Source organism: Miscanthus floridulus, chromosome 10, assembly GCF_019320115.1.
Source record: "Miscanthus floridulus cultivar M001 chromosome 10, ASM1932011v1, whole genome shotgun sequence".
NCBI classification, from domain to species: Eukaryota; Viridiplantae; Streptophyta; class Magnoliopsida; order Poales; family Poaceae; genus Miscanthus; species Miscanthus floridulus.
In genome coordinates, this window is record NC_089589.1 from 123,380,864 (window position 1) to 123,399,846 (window position 18,983).

The following is an 18,983-nucleotide window of genomic DNA, read 5'->3' on the forward strand; positions in this document are numbered from 1 at the left end:
GCCATATAGAAGGCCGTGGATCTATCAACTGGTTTCCGTGAGCTCATCACCGGTGGCCGCGTTGTTGTTCAGGTGGAAGAGACCGAACAGAGTGATGGAGTCGCAGGGAGGAGCAGGGTGAGCACGGCACTTCCTCGGAATGCCATTAAACACTCTACCCCAGTAACGTGAGGCGCCGCCGAGGTAGTGATTAGTGAAGTTGCCCCTTTTAATAAGAAACAAAATGATATGTCCAGATCCCAAACTAGTCTTTTATGCACCTGATTGTGACCTTATGCACTTCTCTTATGAGACCCTTCTTTTTCCTTGTCATGCTACCAAGTACCAGTCAATCATTCCTCACGAATCTGCACATGCAAATATATAGAATGTGTACTGGTTAGCTATGGGCGGTAACTCAACAACAACAACAACAACAACAAAAAAAACTTGTGCACAATGCATATATAAAAACCAAACAACTGTTCTCGTGTTTAAGCAATTAATACGTATGGTCTTGCTTTCATTACTTTGATATAACATCATCAATATTCTGTTTTCTTTCGACAAAAACAAATGTCTCCTTTGAAATAGTTGTCTTACACTATTCAGTCTCAATGCCTTCGACCAATGAAACTGGTATAGTGCAATTGTTTAATTTAGGCATCCTAACTGATTAATCCATGCACGAGTGGTGCTTCTGAATTACTTTCTTAATTTTTTCCCTCCTAGTATAACTTTCTCCTAGTTTTGTATATATAGTACTGTACGAAGATAATGCAAAACTAAAGAGCAGAGTGTATATATACACTAAAATAAAAGATAATTTAGGTGCTGCAAACAAAGAGGAACTGTATATGTCATTGTATAGAGAAAAACTTGAAGGCTGAAATTACAAATTAGATAAAGTGCAGTTCTGCAAGCAGTGAACTTACTCGAACAATGATGATGTGAGCCAGCTTCGTCTTGTTCTCTTTTGATTCACACCACTTCTTCAGTTCTGGGCAGTAACTAATCTCCAGCGTCTGAAGCTTGGTGAGTTGCTGTATACATGCCGGCAATGACTTGATGCCGTGACATGCAAAGATGACAAGGCTTTTTAGAGAGGAGAGGTCGCCCAGCCACTCAGGCAGTGCTGATATGCTATAGCAGCATTGCAACGTCAACGACTCAAGGGAAGTGAGGTGCCGCATGCTTTCCGGCACGCTCTTCAGTTGAAATCCACAGATACGCAACTCTCGGAGGGCAGAGAAGTGGTGGAATAGCCTCATGCTCTGGCAGGACTCGCCCACCATATCCAAATCCAATTTGATGGCGCCCGCCATATCCAAATCTAATTTGATGGCTCGACTAGACGACGAGCAGTGACGACTGGTTTTGTCTACCTCCTCCAATGAACATATAACTTGGCCGCTCCCATTTATATAGCACTCACGAAATGTTGGTGGGCATGGCTTCAACCTCAACCTTGGACAACCTTGTATCTCCAGACGGTCCAGCACAGGGAACATGAACTCCTTCACACCATCCTCAACAGAGTATGCTGTGTTCCACTCCTCCAAGCCTTCCATCCATGTGATGGAGAAGGATGACAATCGACGGAATGCACCTTTGCCACCACATAATCCCCTCTCAATTCTTTTAATGCCAGGCAATTTCCAGAGAGACAGCTTTTCTAGGTGCAGCAACTGTCCAAGTGGTGGCAGGTTGGTGCACATTGGAAGATCCGACAGTTGAATAGAAACAAGGTGTGTGAGGTGACGAGAAATATCCATGAGCCAGCCTGGAAAACTTGTACTGTTGTAACCTTCGAGACACATCCTCTTCAAACCTGTTGGTGGCACTAGTAGTTGCAACAAATCTTTGTCCTCCAAAATTTGAACGCCACGCTTATATATTGTAGACCAAGCCAATGTTAACTTGGAGAGATTATGTTTGTCTGACAACTTAAATTTATTTGCTTCTTCTAGAGACATCACATTTTCAAGAGAGCGCATCCTTAACTCACTAACATGGATGCCCTCGAGTAGATGAAGATTGCTGCAACCGTTGACATCATCAACACGAACCTTGAAGACTGGTAATGTTTGTGAATAGTGCATCAGAGAACTGGCTTGATCCAGCACTGCATCCGAGCACCCGTCCAGCAATAAAGACTGCAGCCCAAGTGTACATATACTCTCTGGTAGGCACATCAGATTAGAACAATAAGTAAGATCCAATGTATGCAATCTTTTGAGGCTACCAATACTTTTTGGAAGATATGCAAGTTTATAATTATGAGATAGGTCCAGGTGCTCCAGATCGGTAAGGGAAGTAATGAAGTCATCTAATAAATCTTTATGATGACTAGTAAAATATCTCAGCGTGTAGCAGTGGCTTAAGCTCAAGTACTTGAGATTATTGGTGAGGTTTGGCAAATCAACTAACAAATCATTATGATAACTATCCCTTGAATGTGAAATATCTAGATGTTGCAGTGCGGTTAGGCCACGCAGACATGCCAGTGACCCTCTCCGCATGCGCCTGCAGCGTGACAAATTTAGATGCCACAAACTTTGGAGCTTCATCATTGACTCTGGCAGTCCTCTGATGTGTACACAGCCTGACATGTTTAAATATTTTATACCAACTAGGCTACCAATACCTTCTGGTAGCCCTTCAAGATAAGCACATGATGATAAGTTCAAATACTGGAGCTGTGTCAGGCCACACAATGATTGAGGTACAGCTTTCACACGGGAACATCCAGATAACTCAAGATGCTGCAAATTTGTGAGATTACCAAGAGAGTCTGGCAGTTCTGTTAGCCCAGAACAACCTGACATGTCCAGATGCACCATACATTTTAAGTCACCAAATGACTCTGCCAATTCTGATATACCAGAACAACTGGACAAACATATATATTGTAGACACCCAAGGTTGCCAATTGATCTTGGTAGTTCAGTGATTCTAGAAGATCCAGTAATGTTTAGGTACTGCAGTTTTGATAGCTCAGTGATACACTCTGGGAGACTATCATTTTTCAGTCTTGGAGCAATAAGACACCTCAGCTGCTTCAGTCTGCCAATTGAAACTGGCAACATTATACCAGAGCATTCACTGAAATCCAATGTACGCAGGGACGACCCAAATGAAAATGCACCACTGGGGATATCCAGTAGTTCACCACTATCTGAGAAACGAAGTGCCCTCGTCTTCGAAGGCATATTTGTCAACTTCATTGTTGGGTCATAATTTCTGAGCAATGAATAGCGACAATATTTGTGGGCTCGTGCATTTCTCCGTGGTGCAACATCAAAAACTATTAACTCATCTTCCACCGTCAATCTTGCCAGGTCATACACCAGATCATGCATGTTGTATTGCACCACATGCTCTTGAGAAGTCTGAAACCAATAAGTAAGTATCACCATTAATTTGAGACGTCAACTGATGCCCACGTGCACATACCCATGAAATACACATTATCTATTTCTAAATAATACATTTCTATATATCACCATAACTAATATATTACTATCTTATATTACTAATTAGAGGCCCCAATGAAGGCTCCACGTTAATTCTTACTAATTAGAGGTCCCAATGAAGATTCCACGTCAATTCTCACCAGAAGCGCTAAGAAAAAGATAAATACTAGAAATTCTCACGTTAATCAGAAAAATTCAACCATCAAATCTAAAAACTTGCCATTCATAGCCATTGGATCCCATTTAACTTTCTAAAAAATTACCCACCTCTGGCATTATCGATTAAAAAATAGCCAAATATTAATGTCACGTAGAAAATCTAGAGCCACGTTCAGCCTCTGCCACTATAGATAAAAAAAATGGCCTAATATAATTACAGTACGTAGAAAATCTTGATCAGCCACGTTGAAGATACGTCATCCGGCCATGAAGCGCACCCGGACACACCGGAAACATGCATGTTGAAACGATGCGTCGTATTGTTACTTTGTTAGCGTGCCTGATTGCGGCCTAGATTTTCTGCCACTCTTTGCACGCTAGATGGAGCCATGCAACCTGTGCAAACGTTCTTTCGTATCCGGCCGTGAAGTCCGTGGACAAATGCACATGACACAGCGTCGGCCGTCGTGCCATTAATTATCTTTTGTCGAAAGGCACACGTTTATTAATCAATTAACTCAAAAATCATATGGAAGGTTAATCTGTCAACAAAATATCAGAGGTAATCTTTGTGTATCGGACTGCAGTTATATATCTATATATAAAACATAAAGAGGAGACAATTTTTGACAAACATGAAGAAATAGGAATCCATCTATTCGGCATTCATCCCACTTTTTTCATGGAACCTCCCTGTTTATTCTCACCAGCCACGATAGCACAGTAATTAGAATTATCTAGCCATTAATTTGGTAGACTCTTATGTCATCACCAATAATAGTCATTTGGTCTATTATACCCTAACAAAACTTACCCACCCCTACTATTATGAAAATATCTGACCACTAATTTTGTAACTAAACTACCGATTTATGTCATTATAAAATATAATGAAAAACCTACTAAATTATATATAAATTACCCACCTCTATCATTATAAAATAGAATTTAACTAACCCCCTTAATTACCATCATGAAAGATATTTTAAAATAACCCACATATATATATATCTAAATGACCCATTTACACCATTAGGAAAAATAATTTAAAATAACCCCCTAATATCTTTTATAAATTACCCACCTCCACCGTTATGAAAGACACAACAAAGTAAACCCTAAATTTGCATTCAAATTATCCATCTCTGTCATTATGAAAGATAATATGAAGCAACACATTTTAATTTGTATCTAAGTTATCCACCTCAGGCCTTATAGAAAATAAACAAAAGCATCTCTTAAATATAATCCCTAAGTCCGTAAAAGATGCAATTCTCACTTCTTGAGGAGTCAAAGAGTTTTAACTTTGATTAGATCTATATTAAAAAAGTACTAAAATTTATGATATTAAATGAGTGTCATAAAATTGATCAAGAAATATATTTTCATAGTATACATATCTGAAGTCATGAATATTAATCATAAATGAAAATAGTATTTTCTATAGACTTAATCAAATTTAAGAAAGTTTGACTCAATACAAACACATAATTGCACAAGTAAACATGTATACATTAGGATAAATATTTATTTTAATAGTTGATCGAACATGAAAGTATTTCTTAACAAACCACATAGCAATGCCATTGATAATTCACTTGAAGTTATACTAATACTCTGTGATAATGAATTTTGTAAGTTCAAGAATTTGAACTATTAAGTTATGCCATATCAATACTATAGGTCAATTTTTAAGCACTCTATGTTTTACAAAACAATACTACTAGAAATATAATTATGTGATATAAAAAATACAACATGTTGATTGTTGTGGTCTAAGATTATTTGTACCATGGTAAAAACTAATAGGGCAGCCTAAGACCTATAATATTTTTACAATGAGCACTAGAGTGTCAACTTAACATAAGGATAAAAAATGCGACAAGTAAATTAGAAATTTAAAATATAAACTATAGGTTCATGGTATCGCACAAAGGGATGCAAAAAGAGCTTATATAACTTAAGCTTAGATTTGAAGTGAATCCATATTGCACTAGAAAATAGATAAAACCTAGAAATTTCTCTTCTAACTATAGGTACCTAATGAAGTCTGCGCAGAAATTCTAGCTAGACTTGCTAGAAAAAAGATATATCCTATAAATCTTATAAAAAAACAGAAACATCCCGTTATCGATTCGGTAGACTAATCACTGGTGATAATAATAGCCATTGGATCTAGTTTCTAAAGAATTACCCACATCTAAGATTTTGTAAAATAACATAAAGTAATCCATGAATTTATATTCAAATTGCTGACCTATGCCACTAAGAAACAAATCAAAATTAACCCTAAAGTTTGCATCTAATTACCCGCCTGTTATTATGATAGATAATTAATATAACCCCTTAAATTTGCATCAAAATTATCACTTCAAACATTTGTAAAGAAAAATAAAATATCCTCTCAAATCTATATCTAAATTATCAACATCTTCTATTACAAAAATGTATAAATAAATTTAAAGCATATATATGTCTTTACATTACCCACTTCTATTAATATTAAAGTAAACATACATATTGTGTCATCATGTAGATCAAGTATAATGCATGCTAAAGCGACAAATATATATGCTGTGTTATAGCATTAAAAAAATATTTTTAACAGCTCATATATTAATGATCTTGACAAATTATTTAAATTTATATTAAGAAATGACATATAATACATATATGTATATATAAGTTCTTAATTTAGATATATTTACATTTAAAAAAATGTTTGATATTCGCATATTGATACTATAACCATATACATGTTAGATATATTGAGGTTAGCACTGCTACCCATATCTAAGATGTCACTTCAAGCTCTGTCACCTATGTTAAGCGACATGGTGCAGGTTTCGCATGATTGCTTATGGTATTATAGTATTTAAGAACGTACTCAATGAACTAAAATCCTTATTCTAAAAAGTGCACAAAAGAGAGTTAATAAAAGATACAATAATCAAAAGAGTTTTAACTTAACTATAGGATAAAAAGAATCCGTAGCACTCAATAAGAATAAAATTTGAATCAAATTCAGATTCATGACTTCGTAAGATATATGGTCCAACAAGAGCCACCATAGTTAATGGTAAGATTTCAAACTGATTGCATATTTCAAAACATAAAAAGATGCCATGCATTTCAAAAATGTGAATGTGAATAAATTGCAATATTAATAAGTTTATGATAACTGAATATAAACTATGATTACCTATTATGTTAGAAAACCCAAAAAGAAAACATACATGTTCATATAGGCAATTCTTTAGTAGTCATATATTAAACAAAAACTAATACCCCTTAAAATTCTAGCCCGTGAGAGAGCACGGGTTGATGGACTAGTGAGCTCTAATGGAAAATAATCTAATAGCCATGAAGCCAAAGCCTCTAGTCCATCTGGTTAGAGAGCCTATGTGGCACTCCACAGGTCCTGAGTTCGACTCCCCGTGGGAGCGAATTTCAGGCTGTGGTTAAAAAAATCCCATCGTCTATCCCATGGCCAAAGCACTGGTCAAAAAGGCCCGGCCTTTCTCACTGGGCAACGGTGCCCCTGTGTCAGGGTGGGGCTGGAGTTCGGGGGTTTTCTCGGCCTGGGTGAGAAGGTATTCTCTATCACATCAATGCCTCGGGGGTGGTCTGACCCCATGCAGGTCGAGTTTTATTTAATAGCCATGAACTACGTTATATCAATTTCTAAATGTACTATCACTACTGTGATAAAAGACCAAGTAAATGTATATTCATTGGGATAAATATTTATTTTAGTAGGATATCAAGGGGTGGGAAAACATTGCCTTAACAAACCACATTCTAGTCTCAGTGACGCTAACAATTTACTTTAATAATAATACTCCATGAAAATAAAATTTGTAAGTTACTACTTTAAATAAGTTTATACATTTTGATTTAAATATTATTCCATATCCATACTGATAGTTTAATTCAAGCACTCTATATTTTTGTAAAACGTTACTACAACCATATAATTCTTTGATATAGAAAATTCAACATCTTGAGTGCCGCGATGCAAGCTGAAACAACTTTTTATGCTACTGTAGTATCTAGGAGTGTGGCCTAGGACCTAGAATCTTTTAATAAAAATGAAAATCTTGAGTAAAAGAAACAATAAACACTAGAGTTTCAATATAACACATGGATAAAAATTGAAAGAGCCAATAACATAAAAGTTGAAAGCTAGAATACAGATATATTCATAATAACATAAAATTTGAAAGCTAGAATACAATAGCTTATATACTGTAATCTTAGGTTTCAACTAAATACATATCGTGCCAGAAAATAAAAGATAAGTTTTATTTATTCTAAATAGAGGTCTCTAATGGAGCCTCCACGTTAATCCCTCACGATACATGCTAGAAAAAATAAATCTTAGAAATTCTCATAAAAAATAGAATCATCTAGCCATCAGTTCAATACATTCTAATCACTGTATATAATATTAACCGCTGAATCAATTGTGTTTCCTAAATGTTTACACAACTTTCTGATTGTTTACAACAATAGAAAGTACCTATTAATCTTTATTTAAATTCCCTGCATATGCCTTTATGAAACACAATCAAAAGTCACCCAAAACTTGCAATTAATTACCCACTGGCTATTATGATACACAATCTACTTAACCTCTTAAATTTGTATATGAATCGCCATTTTAACTATTACAAAAAACTAAGATATACTCTCAAATCTACATATAAATTACCAACATCTGCTATTAGAAAATATTTAAATATAACCATAAATTGAATGCAGCAATTATTAGAAATGTATGTTATGCATGCAGCATGCTTAATATGTATGTTTGATGATGCACAATATGAAAAAACAAGTATGAGAACATATAGATCATAAGCAGGAAAAATATTGTTCAGGCAATTGTATTCTAGCATACCGAGTGCAACTTCGAAACTTGAAGGAAGGACATTCCCAAAAGTTTGTTGAAATATTCCTTCCCCTTTGATTGCTCGATGAAACCAAGACAAACCCACTGTTGAACCAAATCATCCTCAGTAATATTATGGCCTTTGGGGAATATGGCACAAAAGGAAAAGCATATCCTTAGCTGTGGTGGCATCCTTTCGTAACTTAATTTCAAGGATGGAAGCACTTCACTATCTTCAGAGGAGCCATTCCAGATACCACTGCTATTAATTTTTGTCCATCCAGACAGATCATCTATGTTTCGTAGCATGAATCCAATTGCTTGAGCTGCTAATGCCACACCTCCACACTTCTTTGCAATATCCAAACCTATTTGCTCTAGGTTTTCTTGGTTGGATTTAAGTTCAAACCTACTAGATCTCTTAATCATTTCCCAACATATAGCATCATCCAAAGGTCGTAGCTTGTATGGTTCACAGGTTGAAACTTTCCTTGCAATCTCTTCCTTGCGTGTGGTTACTATGACATTTACCTTGCTACCCTTGACATAAAGCATCCTTCTTAGTTTATCCAACTCAGTTTTTTTTCCTCCCAAAAGTCATCTAAAACAATCAGAACCTCCTTGCCATGGAATAGGTTTTCAAGGCATTGTTTTATCACCTGCTGTATTCCCATATTCTGTTGACCTCCTTGGCTTGGTAGTTGAGAAATTATAGAACTTCCTATTTTGTTCAAATTGAAATCATGGGACACATAAACCCATATACGATGATCATACATTTTGAACTGGGCATCATTGTAAACTAGTTGTGCCAAAGTACTCTTACCCATGCCTGCAAGGCCATAGATAGGAACAATCACTATCTCATCATTGTTGGTATTTGCAGATAACAGCTTTATGATTTCCTGCTTTTCTCCATCCCTTCCTATTAGTGGTTCTTCAGGCAAATCTGACGTTGTTTCACGTTCATCATAAGGCAGCTCTGTAGTAGTGCTACTGCCCTTTATAAAGTTAAAGCTACCAATTTCGTTTCTGAGTTTTGTCAGTTTTTCTCTCAAACTCTTCATCCTATTAGCCACGGCAATATTCTTGTATGCCACCGGGAGACATGAGAGAACTCCTGCCATCTGCAAGAATTTTATTTCTTTCTCAGTTGGAACCTGGACTGAGCAAAGAGGCCTAACAAACTATATCGAACTAGAAACTAAAATAGGAACATGCTAGATGCTTCAAATATCCTATAAAGAAGAATCAGCCATAATATCCCTACATACTATCATATACACAATAAGAATTACTGTTTTTGCATGCCAGTTGCTTTAAAATATGTAAAAAATAAATGGGGAATCGGTGTTCTTGCTCATATTTTGAAGAACAAATGTGATTTTACCCTTGTTTATTCAATTCTATGATCTTACACTTGTTTTTTCGAATCCAGAGCCATGTTTGCCCCCCTCTAGATGTTGTAAGCTCAAAGATCAAATCAATAAACTAAAGAGAAAAGAAAAAAAATAAAACATTAAAAGACAATACTAGTTACCCAATACGAGGTAAAATCAGTTGGTTACCCCATATGAGGTAAAATAAGATATTTTTAAGGATTAATATCAGATGCAAGGCACTGTTTTGAGTGTATTTAAAAAAAAAGAAAAACAGGATTTTTCTTACTAAAATATGGGCTGTGCTACAATAGCCGGTAGTACTCTGGTTCCCCCATATGAGTTATAATCTTCAATAAATCTTAGCCATTTGTTTCTAGAATGCATGCAACAAGAAAGTTTGATCTTTATCTGATAGGTTTCGAATTTCAACATTTCATACAATGTGTGCTCAGGTCATAATAATAATAATTATACATAATAGCTTGACAGCCATGTGCAACATGACCATCTAGCATGATAACCTCGTGTTTCAGATCGCACAGCCTTTTTGTACTGTTGGAACAGTAATATGTAAATATATCATTTTTGGGTGAACAAAACGTTAAAAGTTATACATGCAAGTTTGTCACGCATCTTATATTATATTTTTAATGTTATGAAAAATCATGTCATCCACTTGTCATGTAAATCACATAGAGTAGTTAAATCTAGTAAGATCATCAATGGAAGTTATATCCCATTACTACAAAATAGATTTTTAGGAGACAAATCTTTTTATTTAGAGAGGCCAGCAAGAATTGTACTAGTCTCAAAAATGTGTATTTTGAAATTAAAAGGTGTCCAGTCATTACAAAGACAATCCCAGAAACCCCCGCCTCTTAAAAATTGATTTACAGAGGAGGTCCACCTCCAAAAAATGAGGCCAATTTGAAGAGGCGAACTATTGTTACAGCCCAAGGCTCACTAAAAACTCTAGCCCACCGAACTGTCACCTATATCTTCCTTACTTAGCTGCCACCTTTTCTCTCCCTACCTCCCTCATTCTTGTGCCACCACCTCACACCGCTCTACCCCCAAATCCCTACACCCCAATGTCTGAATTCAATATGCCCCACCCACAAATCCATCCATTTCGCCCCAAATCGCAGAATCGATCATGTGTCTACCATGGCAGCTCCTTCAATTCCTTGGGGCACGAACAGCCATTTCCCCCACCCCCACTAGCACCGCTGTGAGGCAGCCATTCCTACCGCTGGTTGTGTCCTCCTCTGCCCCCCTTCCTCACCACCTCTGAGAAGGTGTCCATGTCAGTCAGCAAGGCCACTTTATGTTCATCGCCTCTGATGCAATTTGACTAGGTGATCTACTTTCACTATTACCAGACAAGTTTTCAGAGGCAATCATAATCACTTTTCAAACACGGGAAGCATGTCCACCTCTCAATTATGGTCTTTGTTAATCAAAATTTTCTGAGATGAGCGTGACGCCCGTCTCTGAAAAAGAATCACAAAAAATAATAAAGAAACGCCCGCTGGCAAGGTCGAGCTTGCCATCATAGCTGTCGCTGCCATCCTGGGTTGTCAACTAGCACAGAGCCAAATCCGCAACCGTAAAAAGGAACCCCTAATAGTAAACACCTGTACCTTAGCCGTAAAGATTCTGGTATTCATTTGTTCCATGTATAAATAGCCACAACACCTTTTTCATTTTTTCTCCCCCACTCATTTCTTCCCCCCATCCGCATCTCTTAGACAGAGTAGTACTAGCGGCAGCGCCTCCCTCACTGGCGGCGTGGATGGGGGTTCCCCGGTGGCGACATGGCCCGCCTCCCTGTCCACCACGGGGGCGGCAGCCCTACATGGCCACCTGAGGGCGGCGGCGCCCCATGGTGACCTCGATGGCAGCGCCCCATGGCAGATCCACCTTCACCGGCGCCAGCGGCGGAGACGGCCTTGCCGGAGCCAGAGCCCACGCTGCCAACGGCCATCACTGCAGAAGGGAGGCAGTGCGGCTCGACCCACGTGCAAGGGCTCCCTTCCTCATCATCTCCAGCAACGGTGGATTCCTTCCCAATAGCGGAAATGGCAACCCGCTGGTCCAGTGGTGGCTTCTCCTCCTTCCCCACCTACAGAATAAGTTATTCTGTATCCACCTCCATTTACGATATTTTTTGTACTTAATTTACGATAAAGTGAATACATATTTACGATAGTTATGTTACTGTAACACCCTAGCCCAATAGTAGCCTGTAGTAGTTGTGAAGTTGGCCCATGTAGCCCAAGCGGCACATGTGGAGTTGTTGTTGGTGGGTTTAGTACCACCTTAGAAGTTTAGGAGGGTGAGGGCTAGCTTATAAGCCTTGTCATTCCAAACGTATCACGTCCGGGTTAACCCTTTTACACGAAACGAGGACAATAGTGTAAGAGGGGTGCTACGCGTATGCAGGTCCGCTCCACATGGGCCATATAAGCAGTTTTGGACAACGGGTGCTATAGATGGTATTCGTAGCATCAACCCTTGCTGCACATGCCTATGGAGGGGTGTACCAAAGGGTGGTCCTGGACATCGATCTGCCACATATATGTGGTGAGCTGCCGAGGGCGTCAGCCCTTAAGGGGGGGGGGTGAATGTAACACCCCAGCCCATTAGTAGCTTGTAGTAATTGTGAAGTTGGCCCATGTACACCCCAGCCCATTAGTAGCCAGTAGTAGTTATGAAGTTGGCCCATGTAACCCAAGTGGCACATGTGGAGTTGTTGGTGGTGGGTTTATTACCACCTTGGAAGTTTAGGAGGGTGAGGGCCAGCTTTTAAGCCTTGTCGTTCCAAATATAGCACATTCGGATTAACCCTTTTACACGAAGCGAGGATGAAAGTGTAAGAGGGGTTATACGTGTATACAGGCCCATTCCACATGCGGAACTGGGCCATGTAAGCAGTTTTGGATGCGGGGAGTTTTGGACGCAGGGTGTTACAGTTACTATAACACATGGGGATATTTACCGTCACATTATAGTAACCACTTAGTAAAGAGTTACTATATATATGTTATTGGGAGCACAGGGAGCCCCAGCCCAAACCTATGTTTTCTGGTTCCACCAAACCAGGTTCCCACCCAACCAGCCACTGCCATTCCACCAACCCACCAGGCCACACCTTGTAGGCCATATATATTCTCCTAAACCCTAATCCCCGCCCATCCAGACCGCCACCCCCTGGCACCCGCCGTCCCCCCTAGAGCGCGGCCCCATGCCCCATGGATCGTGGCTTGCGCCCTGGAGCTAGGCGTCACCGGATCTGGCGATGGGGAGACGTGGCACCCCAGCTCTCCTCTTCTCGCGATGAGCAGCACATCCCTCGGTGACACGGCCACCATAGGAACATGGAAACGTTGCAAAGGGTGCGCGGGCATGTGGGCCACGGTCACGTGGGCCATAGGCACGTAGGGGAGCGGGGACGTGTAGCAGCCCTCCCCACCACAGCGACGCAAGGCTACGATGGCGCTCCCACAGGTCACGGCAAAGGTGCGCCGGTGACACCTCATCCACGATGTGCTGCTGCGGTCTCGAGCGGTGCTCGTTCCCAGGCAGTGCCTTCTCCATCAGGCAGCGGCGCCCTCTCCCTCCCAACCGGCAGCGCCACCTCCATCCCAGTGGCCGACGGCCTTCCCCAATTCCCTTGTCTACGGATCCCGCGGGTACATCATGGATGCTACGGATGATGGCGCATGTTGGCTTCCCCGTTGTCCCCTCCAGCGGAATCCCCGTCCTCACCTACGACAGCTCCATGTTCCATGTGGATCTGGCTGTGATGCCCAACTCTACCAGGCGGCGGTGGCGCATCCTCCCCTCCCCTACCTCGAGACGCAAAAAGATCATGCTTTTTCTTGATTTTTTCAGGATGGCTGCTTGTCAAAGTTCCTGTTTCATTTTTCTCACGGTGCTCATTTTTGGGGTTTATGCAGATTTGTGAGAAAATTTCTATGCATACATACAAATTTTGTGTTTCACAGCATGCATACATAAGCTGCCTCAAGTGCAGGCTCTCTGTAGCACGGTGAGCCTGATCTAGCAGAGGGCCGTAGGGTCCCGTCCCCAAGCAGCGTGGGTGGAGTCCGCCAAGCAACGGCATGGTGTCGATGGCCCCTCCTCTAGGGACAACTCTGAGGTCTGCGACGGCGTGCCCCTTATCCAGGGATGAAAACGGTACGGATATTTTCCGACCGTATTCGAAACCGAATCCGTTTAGAGGGGTTGAGATCTGTCCGTATCCGTATCCGAATCCGGATATCCAACATCCGATAGCGTATCCGTATCCAAATACTCAAATCGCATATTTATGATGTCGATATCCAATCGTATCCTATCCGACATAGTTGACACTATCCGTATTCGAATCCGAATCCAGACAAAAATATGAAAACAAATGTAATATCGGTGATATCGGTCTGTATCCGATCTGTTTTCATCCCTACCCTTATCCATGACTACCTGGGGCTCTCCGACGAGCAGATCGAGGTGCTGTCCCTGGGGCTCATCGGCAAGCATGGTGGCCACAGCAAGTGCAGGCCTAGTATGGATAGGTGTTTTTATGCTTGTGTGCTTGTTACAATGAATTTGTATACACTGTTGGAGCATTGATCTGTGCACTTCTATACAATTATATACATGGTTAGAGTACTTTTATATGCATTATTAGAACACTTCGACATTCATTGTTGGAACAATTATCTGTATGCTTCTACACAATTTCTATACATTGTTGGTAAACAATTCTATACATTGTTGGTACACACGTCTATACAGTGTTGGAGAATTTCTACACAATTGTGTACATTGCTGAAACACAATTCTATACATTGTTGGCGCACATTTATATTTAATGTTGGAACACATTTCTATACATTGTAGGAATAGTTATCCATGCATTGTTGGCAGACTTTTATACATTGTTGGATGATATTTCTATCCATGTAGCTGACATCAATAGTCTTCTCCAAGATTTTTCGGTATATGTTGAAGTTGGGTGAACGTGAGTAGAGGTGATGAATGTGAGTACACCAGATTTTTTCCGTTATGTTTTTTTCTTGAAGAATTTTTTCCATACATCAAAGTTGTTTTTGTATGGTACAATGACATTTTACGGTGTCTTTTGTCTGTATATGGTGGAGGTGGTTAATTTTTTAAAAGACAAAATAGATCTAATGGTTAAGGATAGTTAGAGTCTTTCAATTAATGGCAAGATGTTTCTGATCAATGTGGAGATCTATATACTCCTATAAAGTTAAACCCCACTAGATGATTTTTCTCTTCATGCAACGTGTCCACATTATTTTCCACTAAGTCCACATCATTTCCCACTAAATGACCCACTAGATATTCTATCTCTTCATGCAGGGTGTCTAAATCATTCCCCTCTATGTCCATGTCATCCTTTATTAATTACAAAAAATGTCCATGTCAACTCTGTCATATGCAATACTTTGTTTCATCACCTATTCCTCTATAATTAATCAAATATTCTATTAGTTTATTGATTTTTTACCAAATCTGATACAATAAAATAGCATGCAAGTCAAAATTCATATATATACACAGTATACATAATACCATATAGTAAGGCTACATACATAACAGATTTATTTTTAAGAAAATTCCGTAGCAACGCGCATGTAGTCTTCTAGTTTCTAACATTTTATCTTTTTTTAGTGCTTCTGGTGAGGTAAATTATCTTTTTTTCTGCTGCTTTTTGGTGTGGATTAATGTGGAGGCTCCATTAGGACCTCTAATTAGTAACAGTAGTTGGAGTCTTTCAATTAATGGCAAGATGTTTCTGATTAATGTGGAAATTTCTAGCATTTATCTTTTTATCTAGCACTTCTGGTGAGGTCATTTGTCTTTTTTTCTTGCGCTTCAGGTGGGCATTAATGTGAAGGCTCCATTGAGGACTCTAATTAGTAATAATATTTATCCACTTTTTTCTTGCGCTTCTAGTGAGGTCATTTATTTTTTCCTAGCGTCTCTAGTGAGGATTAACGTGGGGGCTTCTTTGGAGCCTCCAATTAGTAATAGTATGATAATAATTGATACACTATAGGAAACTGGAATTACCTTGAGTGCTAGGATTTTCCTTGATGGCCAAAACAAAACCGCCAAAGAATACCACTTTGTTAAAAACATTTGATTTTTTATGCAAATTATACACCAAAACCATGGTGTCATGCAAGTTTGTAGAATTTTCAAACAAAGTTTAGATATTCTAACAATTATTTTATAGTAATTTAGAGATAGAACCATGAATCATCCCTAGCAAACAAATTATTTTCTGGTCTAACGAATATAAGATATGTGTTAGAGTGAAACATACTTGGTGGTTGTCGACCCTCAAGAAAACTACTTTCCTTGGTTCTTTCGGTTACAGTTGTAGCACCCCTGACGCATGCAACAACTTTGTAGTTGAGAACTTTTTGATTTGAAACTCTTGAGTCCCAAAACATTGTTTTAAGTTAAAAAATTTAGAATTCAAAATTTAAAATTCTTAAACAACCTGGTCCATACCAAAGTTATAGAACTCAAAACAATATACAACTTTGTAGTTGAAATGTTTTTTATTTGAAGTTGTTTAAAGTCCCAAATATGTATTTTAATTCCATAGATTTTGATATTCAAAATTTGGAATTTCCAAACGATCTTGAATGCTTACATGATTAATACCAAAGTTATATTGGCCGATAACTCTGCAAGTTTGTTGTTGATGAGGTTTTTATTTGAAGCTGTTTCGAGTCTCAAATATTTGTTTTAAATTAACATCGTTTGAGATTCAAAATTTTGAAAATTTAAAACATGTCTCAGGTGGCGACACACCCTTTATCAAAATTACAGAGTTTGACAAGACCTAAAACTTGTAGTTGAAACTTTTCCATTTAAAATTATTTAAAGTGAAAATATTAAATATAAGATTACGAAATCTTAATAAAACAGATACTTGTCTATATGTAATTACAAATGAGTGAGTAGCCTAGTGGTACAGAAACATCATATGTGTTGAAGGTTCTAGGTTTGAACCTTCAAAAACACTAATTCTTTGACCATTTGACAGAAGCTGACACGGTATCCATCTCTAAACACTAGTACAAAAATGTTTTTTATAGATTGTCAAAAACGATCTTTAGAGCCGGTTAGCAAAATTGTTACTATGCCATCAACCGTAAAAATAAATTATTTTTTGAGACGGTTTTCTTAAGACAACGGACATTCAAAATCGTTTTTCAGGATCAATGGGCTTAAGTCAACCAACTCTTAAAATATTTTTTTTGAATTTTTAAAAAATCATTTCGAAGTATCATAAAATTAAGAAAAAATTAATATTACTAATAAAAGCTTAAAGGACCGACCACAGCCCACAAATTTTATATTCACTAGTTGTGAACAACTGTAGCCACCAGGATTTGAGCCCACAGTCTCTCACCTCGCGCATTCTATACCTACCACAGCACCACACCACCACTTATTACTAGTTATCTGATGTTATCCATTTCTACTAATACGTATGAATCTTGTAATCAATATTTTGACGGGCAAACAATATTAATTGGGAAAAATTTTAAATACAAAGTTTTAGATCTCGTCGAGCACTACAACTTTAATATAGGACATGTCTCCATCCAAAGTCATGTGAAAAAATCCAAAAATTAAAATACAAAATCTGAGAACTTAATATATATAGGCCCCTAAATGATCTCGAATAAAAATATCATCAACTACAAAGTTTTCAATATGTACGAGCTCTAATATTTAGATAATTTTTTTGTCTTCATCCGACTTCATTTGAAAAGTTATGAATTTATTTGTGCTATAGCTTTTTTTAAGGGAAAGTCAACGGGCCCCAAGAAATCATATTTTTAGGAGCAGTTCTCTTAAGCCAACGGTCCTTAAAAATAGATATATTTTCAGACGATTTACTTAATAGAACCACCCCAAAAAATGTATTTCTAGGGACGGTTTATAAGCTCAGTGCTCCCAAAGCTTGATACAAATGGTTTGCTAAGTAAACCCTCCTTAAAAGAAATAAGAGATGCCTATAAAAATCATTTCTATACTAGTGACCATGTCTCTATAAATCCTTTCTTTGGTATTGTAGCCCAGGTAGGTACCACAACACCATCCAAACGCATCTATCACAGGCAGAGTTGTAAACAGGCAAGTTTGCTTTAGTGTGCAAATCAAACAAGCCCGACGTACCTTAGCAGTTGTTTGGTCACTTGTGTCTTGGTAGTCTTCGAGCATGTCAGAAATGTCTGAGGCGACATCCTTGAGCCGCTTCAGCCATAGCCGCACCAGTTTCTCCTTGACTGAACGCCTCTCGGCGTCCTCCAGCACAGCTGAGATGGTCTCAAAAACATCCATCATGTTCTCCAGGTCGACGCCGAAGTTCCACAGCAAATTGGCTTGATCTGCGATGGCAGAGCCCAGCTTATCTTTCACGATACTAACGAAAGCGGACGCGAGCAGTCCAGCTACTACTTCCGCCATGGCTGCGGAGCTCTCAATGGCTCTCACAGGGTTTGTGTAGAATGGTGTGCGCAGGTCGTCTGCAACTGTGAGAAGGACAAAGGTGAAGTACGATACTATGTAGGAGTAGTTAGGGGCATCACACTCAACCAGTTTAGTTGACTTAAGGCTATATTATTGTAGGAATCCTATATAAAAAAATTAGGGCTGACAACTGGGTACAGGACACACACGTAGTATACACATTACATGTTTTGCAAGTAACCCGGTATACAAAAGTTTGATACAGCTGGCCACATGTGCAGCATCATCTGCATATTTTACACCGGCTAGGTCGATGCAAGTTGTATACAGCTAGCCACATGTGCAGCATGTTACCCTTGGATCATATCATATTACGGCATGATCCTATCAATGCTTGCCATTTATCCCAGTTTCACTTCCTCCTATGTTGAACCGTACGTGCTTCCCACCTCTTTTTATTTTCTGAGATAAAGTATTTTGTTAGGACTTCCGGACTCTGCTCACCAAGAAACACATAGCCATGATTATATCAACTATTGGGGCTTTCTTCTTGTAGGGTTA

General features: G+C 38.8%; 1 pseudogene; it reads right to left on the bottom strand.

The window, feature by feature from the left end:
• Nucleotides 1-24: 24 nt before the first annotated feature.
• On the bottom strand, nucleotides 25-18,419 carry LOC136489496 (putative disease resistance protein RGA1; annotated as a pseudogene).
• Between the last annotated feature and the right edge of the window lie 564 nt (nucleotides 18,420-18,983).